Genomic DNA, 7456 nt, shown 5'->3' with positions numbered 1-7456 from the left:
CAACTGAAAAGAGTTTGTCCCCATCCCGTTGACACCTTCCCTTCAGGTACTTGTACACATTGATAAGATCCCCCCTCAGTCTTCTCTTCCCCAGGCTGAAGAGGCCCAGCTCTCGCAGCTGTTTCTCACAGGGCAGATGCTCCAGCCCTCTGACCATCTTGGTAGCCCTACGTTGGACTCTCTCCAGTAGCTCCATGTCTCTGTTGTAGTGGGGAGCCCAGAACTGGACACAGCACTCGAGATGAGGCCTCCCCAGGGCTGAGGAGAGGGGCAGGATCACCTCCCTCCACCTGCTGGCAACACTCTTCCTAATGCACCCCTGGAGACCATTGGCCTTCKTGGCCACAAGGGCAYRTTGYTGGCTCACGGTCARCTTRTYRTCCACCAGCACTCCCAGGTCCTTCTCTGCAGAGCTGCTCTCCACAAGGTCAGCCCCCAGTTTGTCCTGGTGCCTGGGGTTATTCTTCCCTAGATGCAGGACTCTGCACTTGCCCTTGTTGAACCTCAGGAGGTTCCTCTCAGCCCAGCTCTCCAGCCTGTCCAGGTCTCTCTGAATGGCAGCACAGCCCTCTGGTGTGTCAGCCACTCCTCCCAGCTTGGGATCATCAGCAAACTTGCTGAGGAGGCACTCTGTCCCCTTTGTCCAGGTCTTTGATGAAAAAGTTGAACAGGATGGGAGCCAGGAGTGAGCCCTGGGGGACGCCACTAGCCACAGGCCTCCAGCTAGACTCCACACCACTGATGATGACCCTCTGAGCACTGCCTTTCAGCCACTTCTCAATCCACCTCACTGTCCACTCGTCTAACCCATGCTTCCTGAGCTTCTCTAGGAGGATGTTATGGGAGACAGTGTCCAAAGCCTTGCTGAAGTCAAGGTACACAATGTCCACTGCTCTGCCCTCATCTACCCAGCCAGTCATTCCCTCATAGAAGGCTATCAGATTGGTCAAGCGGGATTTCCCCTTGGTGAATCCATGCTGGCTACTCCTGATCACCTTCTTTTCCTCCATATGTCTGGAGATCCAKAATGAGCTGTTCCATCACTTTTCCACAGATGGAGGTGAGGCTGACGGGACTGTAGTTGCCTGGGTCCTCCTTCTACTCAGCAAGGAGCATCAAAACCGGAGACAAGAGTTATAGGATGCAGAGCAGCTTTTAAGGCAAAAAATATTTCTAGTTAACCTACTCCAGACAGTCCTACTAGCACACCGGTACGTGCAGAGCAAACATCACTGAATTTCCACATGGYCAAAAGGGGGAGAGGCAGTAGGATTACCAGCTGATCCACTGATCATTTGACTCAGAGTAACCTCTCCAAGAAGCACATCGGTGCCTGGATGATGACTGTGGCTGCTGTGAAACAAGGCAGAAGGACTAAGGGCAGAGACTGTGCTTCTCATGCTGCCCCAAGGAGTCATACACTTGCATCAAGCCCAAGCTGCAACAGACCCAAGGAGGGAAGGAGCATTTCTGGGTATTTGTTAAGTGTCAATTGCTGAGGCAGACATTAAACACAGCTGATGGGAATACTGATCTAGTGCCGTGTTAGCATCTATGCAGAACCCCTTTTGACTTGCTGCAAATGAGAATGATTTGGTTTATATTCTCCAGCTTCTCTTCCTGTCCCTCTTCTCCTCAAAACAGTCACCAGGCAACCTTCTTTCATGCCCACAAGGTTTTCTCTCTCACTTTAGCTCCTCATTATCTTTTCCTTCTGACAGTTTAAGTATTTTCTGCTTCCTCTGAATGTTTTCCATTGAACTGTGTGCACATTTTCTCCTAAACAGCCTTCTACTTTGCTCGATGAAAGGGGCAAACAGTGGTCTTTCCCCACTGCTCCAGCTGTGATCTCTGGAGCACTGCAGGTTCTTAACTAGCATTTATTCTAGCTAACAGATCCTAGTCCCTTCGTCCCACAGCATTTTGTTTTGGAAGCTCACCTTTTTGCTTTCTCTTCGAGGTGGGTCCAAGTCTGAYACATTTTGATTACCTGATCTTATCCAGTATAAACCACAATAAATACTGAATACTATTAAATAATTCCATCTTCTTCTATATGATGGACAGTTGATGATCTTTTAAGTTCCCGTAAGTAAACTATTATGGATTAACCTTCAGATATACTTGATTTGAGATTTACGCTGTTTTATGAGCTCTTCCTTTTTTTCCCCTTCGCTGCCTAAATACATTCATTCACCTCTAATTATAATATGTTCTGCAATAGTCCTGGGTATCAGAATACACAGATGTGCATTCAAATCCCTTTTATCAAAACAGCGTTTGYTTTTCCCCTAAAAACAACGCTCCCAAGGTTATTGCTATAATCAAGGTCAGATGCATCATAACAGCCATTATATAGGCTATGCTTGCTTTTAATCTCCTTATCCTACTTTCACATTAGAGAAGCAATAGCTCTTGATTGCAAAGTCTTTGCAGTGGTGAAATAAAGGGCAAGATGTTATTTTACTCTTGTCTTTGCTATGCGAAATTATACTCTGATCATYCATCAGTACTTGTAGGAACTATTTTGAAGGTGTTTCAGATATAGGACGGGGCTCTGTTTACCTAAAGTTTACCTGTGTATTTGGTACTCCTCTTAAAAAAGAGGGCTAAGCATGATCTTTGAAAAACAAACTACAGTGCAATTATACAGAAAAAGTGTGAAGTGCTGAAGACTGTGAAATCTGTACCACAATATAAATATTTATATGCCATTCTCGCTTGTATTAAATTCCAGCATATTTGTTACTTATGTCAGCTACAGTTATTTATTAAAGCCTTCTGATCCTACTGTGTAGACAGGAGCCAGCCTGTCCCCATCTGTCACACCACATGTGCCACCAGGAGAGGGCATCATGTTATAGTATATCTGCTCAGAGAGGCCAAGTTAATATGACTTTTTAATACAGGATTTGTGTGATGTTCACTCTATTTACTGAATTTCACAATAACCTGCCATGCTTCTCCTTTCCAGGTAGGAAGCAGGAAAGATAAGCTAAAATCAGTCCTGGGTTTATCCAGATCCAGTCTTTGGAGGACTTGGTTTAAAATGCAAGTGTTTGCTTATGTAATTCTTAAACCTTAAAATCAGCTGTGTAGGAGACAAAAACCCTCTACAGCTTAGGTCTGACCTCTGTGCTTTTGAGGATGGAAGGAAATAGGGTGATGCCTTCATAAGGAAGTCACTTTTTTTTTTTTTTTTTTTTAAACTGGGATTTGGGAGCAGTTGGTTGTTTTCTTGTATTTTTTCTCCTTTTCATTTTTTTAACCTCTACTTTACAGAGTAAAATCTCACACTGACCATCATTTTTCTAAGTGCGCTGGCCATCTGCAGCTAGGTAGCTGGCTGAATCCTTTAGGGGATTTCTGAAAACCTCATATCCTCACTTTCTCTCTGACTAAAGTGAGAGATAGTTGTTAATTACTCTGATTTTCCAGTGTTTGCAAAGGAGCTTTAGTTAAATACTGCAATGAAAAAAGTGTGAACATACCCTGCAGAGCATTCATCACCAAATTGCCTGGTCTCAGTCCAGGACTGCCTGCTCACCTCAAAATCTTTGTGTGTTTGTAACAGAAACCAAACTCAAACGTACAGACTTCTTAGCTGCTTTATTAAACTTCTGAAGATAGAGGTTTTTTCATGATAACTTTCAAAAATCTTTTAAAAATCTTTTTAAAGAAGAAATACAATTGATAATAGTTAGCTGATAATAGTTATGCCATCTGTATGCATGGCAAGTATTTCCTGGTCTTTTTCTGAAAACTCATCACTATTCTACTGAGCAAAAGTTCATTTGCATCAAAGATGCCTGAAGTCCAYGGTAGCTTGGTACACAACCAAGAGCTGCTCGCTCTCTCCCCTGCTCGCGTTGTGGGAAGCGGAGTATATTGATAGATTAACAGAAGATCTTTCAAAGAGGGAATCTTTAGAAAAGATACAGAAAAACATTTGGAACCTAGACCTACAAGGGCCCTTAAGCACCCAGATCCCACTGATTCTAATGAGAGCAAGGTACTTAAAGTAACTTTATAAATTGTTTTTCTTTTCAAAATTCTCCTAATTCTCTGATCCGAGATACTGACTTCTTAAAATAGCTAACAGAATTAATAGTATTCAGTAAATATTTGTCTTCTAGTGGCAGATGTAGATGGAACAGTTAAGGAAGCCAACCTTTCCGCTTGCTAAATGGGATGAGACACAACAGGTTTCTAATCAGCACGCATTTCACTTGGCCTCACTTTAAGCAATTTTACCATCACAGGTGATTTTATCACTGCACAGTATTACCTCTGGTGATGGCTAATACTAGACAGAACACTATGAATATCTGCTCCTCGTGGCATAAGCCAAGACAAGTCTAAGGTGGAAATAGTCAAAATTCTGTCGTAAAAAGTCGTATGTTCCCCATTACACTTACTCAGAAGAAACACACAAGTGGAGAGAATTCTTACACAGGTTTGTATTTTTACATAAACTGATTCATTTCCCTTGAGGTTTTACCTGTTCCCAAACCAAACTCAAGGAAACAATTCTGCATTTCCTGCCGTTCCACTATTCTCCCTTTCCCTGTTTGAGAAAGCTGAATTGTAATCACYCTCTGAAGGGGCGACTGCTTTCACAGCGACATTTACTACCCTGCTGGAGGCCGCAGGCTTGCTCCGAACATGGTCCCACTGCAGTACCTTGTGATCTTCCCTCATCAAGTGGAGGTGAATGTATTACATTTAAAAACTCTTCAATCGTTACAGGCCAGATCCCTGGGAAAGGTGCTCTGCCTCACCAGGGATYAGACTCTGAAGGAACAAAAAAGAGAAATGCCATCGCTTCACTCCAAAGAGACTGTTTTTCTGGAATACAAGAGCCCGAGTTGTGCCATGATGGCCCATTCCTTTCAGGCTATGGTTACCCATGTGGTGACATGGCCATGGGCACACGTTCCTCTCATGCCAGAAAGTCATCTTCTTGCCACACTGTTGAGTGTGTAAGAATAAGAAGTGCACAAATAACGATTGTATCACCCTGGCAGAGGCAAGAAAGAGCGTGTGCTCTGTTACCAGCTCCCAGGCTGCCTGTGGGGCTCGGTGAGGAGCCCATGGCTGCAGGACAGATCAGTCACTGTCACTATGCCCCTGCAAACGGATGCCACGGAGTCTGATCCTCCACTCCTGTGAACCAAGATCTGCCAATGCCATTCAAACTCCAACAGATATCTCCCTTAGACTGGGCAGGCACCCCACRCACAAGCTACCCTAGGCCACCACATCACTCTCACTGCAAGACCTCTCAGAGTCCTACTCCACTGACAAAGACACTCCTCGAAYTTTTAGCCTAAGTTTACTCTTGGCTAGCTTATACTCATTTGTTTTGTGTCAACACAGTTAAAATAGTTCTTCCTTCGTGCTGTCTACTCTCACGATGCATTTATAGAAAGCAATCACAATCATCACCTTTGTTTTGCTATATGAAACAAGCCCATCTACTTCAGTCTCATTCTGCAAGCTTTCTCCACTCCCCCATCCTTTCTCTAGAGTAGGTTTTTTAAACTCAGTTTTCTTGGGTGACCAAGAATGGGTGACCACAGGAGGAAGGAAGGGAAAGAAGGAAGGTATTCTTCAAAGGGAAGTCTTACCAGAGCCTCTGCCTCCAGCTGTAATACATTCCTGTTTCTACTAAAAACAGACTGATTTGCTAAGTTTTTTTTCCCCTCTTTTCACAGTGGTTGCTTAAAGCTCTTGAACAGGTGATCATCAACTATCTTTCTTTCTGTCCTCTTCAGTAATTTCCAAACAAAGCTTTCATAGAAATAGCAGAAACTGTTACTGCTCCCTAAGGGCATGATTTTACTCTTACACTAATCTCTCTTAGTCCAGCCATCAAGGTGATCTGGTTGTTGCTGTAGGATATGTCATCCTCTTCTGCACTGATACTGCTTTCCTAACTTTGTCATCTGCAAATATTCCTACTTTTCGTACCAAAGTCACTACTGAAAACATTACTAATGGGCTCCCTTCAAGCAAAGAGCATTGAGACATACTGTCTCCCCACTAGTTTGACCCTTACTTATCCCAAGTCTTGTAGCWAGTCATCTCTCCCTCTAGTTTAGATAATCATTTCTGTGATTAAAAATTTTGCTGATTCCAGATGGATGCAATATGTATTTCCTTTGTTYAGACAATGTTTTACTAAACAATAATATTGGTAACTCAGGTGTGATCACTTCCTGAAACCTGTTACATTTTCTTCCCTTTTGTGTTTATTTCCATGTACTTCTTCATTCTTTCCATTCACACTTATTCTGAACACTTGCACAGTACTGAAATCAGACTATCAATCAGGCTTATCAGCCAACATGATCACTTTTTAAATTCTTCCTGTAGAAAACACACTCTCTACATTATATAGTCTTAAAAAACAAGTGTATTCTTGAAAATATCATTCCTTTTTCTCTTCCTCCCCATCACAGCTCGACTGATTTAAACTTTCTAAACTTGGACCTTTGCCATTCAGTTTTTTCCATTTTGAATTATTTTAGTACTTTTGATTTTAAATATGATGCTGCCTCTGCCATCACATCCTTGGATCCTCTAGGGGCTCTTAACTTCTTTTGCTTATCCAGATTTGCTCTATCGAAATCAAAGAACGYACAGATGTAGTTTAAACAAACTGAACGTTCAAAATTGTTCTCTAGTTTGTTTTTCCAATCAGTTCTTCCAATATCCTGATGATTACAACTAATTAGCTTTGTTGGTTCAGTAAGTCTTAATAAGTGGATGTAAATGACAATGTAAAGTTAATCTTCCATACTAATACAACTCTTGGCAGTATTTCTTTTTTCTTTCTTTCTTTCTTTTCTTTTTTTTCAAAAAAGGCTATGTCCTAGACATTTGAGCCAGGGTTCCTACTTCCCATTTCCAGTTTACCAAAAGCATTCACTTCCCTATCATGAAAAGCTATAGGGTCCAAGTACTCAAAGTGGATAAACAAAGTGGTTTGGTCAGCTCAGCAGCTACAAGAGATATTAACATAAAGYTGGAAGCTTGACCATTCCTGTTTGCAAATATTGGAGTATCTTGGTCTTCTTAACCCGCTTTACAGGAACCTTCCCCATCCAGCTTGCAACAGTTGGTCCTCTTTCATGTCTCCAGTCTCTATATAATGCAAAGTGAGAAAATCCTTTCAGAAGACTCTCTCACAATCCCAGACACGAATCAGTGTGACATCCATTTGTAAAATTTCAATTAACATGGAAACCAAGGCAAAGAAAGGCTGTGTCTTGCCCTTGATCATGTAATGAGCTGGAAGCAAAGCCAAGCATACAAACCCAATTTCATCACATCACCAAAACCAGCAAACAGACTGGAAAAGGGATATTTGATCTAACCTCTGCACCTCTTGGGTACTTTTCATTTGCCATGGAGACAGTGAAGGAGCACCTGGCAGCCACTGCCTTCTGAC

Source organism: Rhea americana, unplaced genomic scaffold (assembly GCF_003343005.1).
Source record: "Rhea americana isolate MKP2758 unplaced genomic scaffold, rheAme1 scaffold_94, whole genome shotgun sequence".
Lineage (NCBI taxonomy): Eukaryota > Metazoa > Chordata > Aves > Rheiformes > Rheidae > Rhea > Rhea americana.
Note: the sequence above shows the minus strand (reverse complement) of the source record.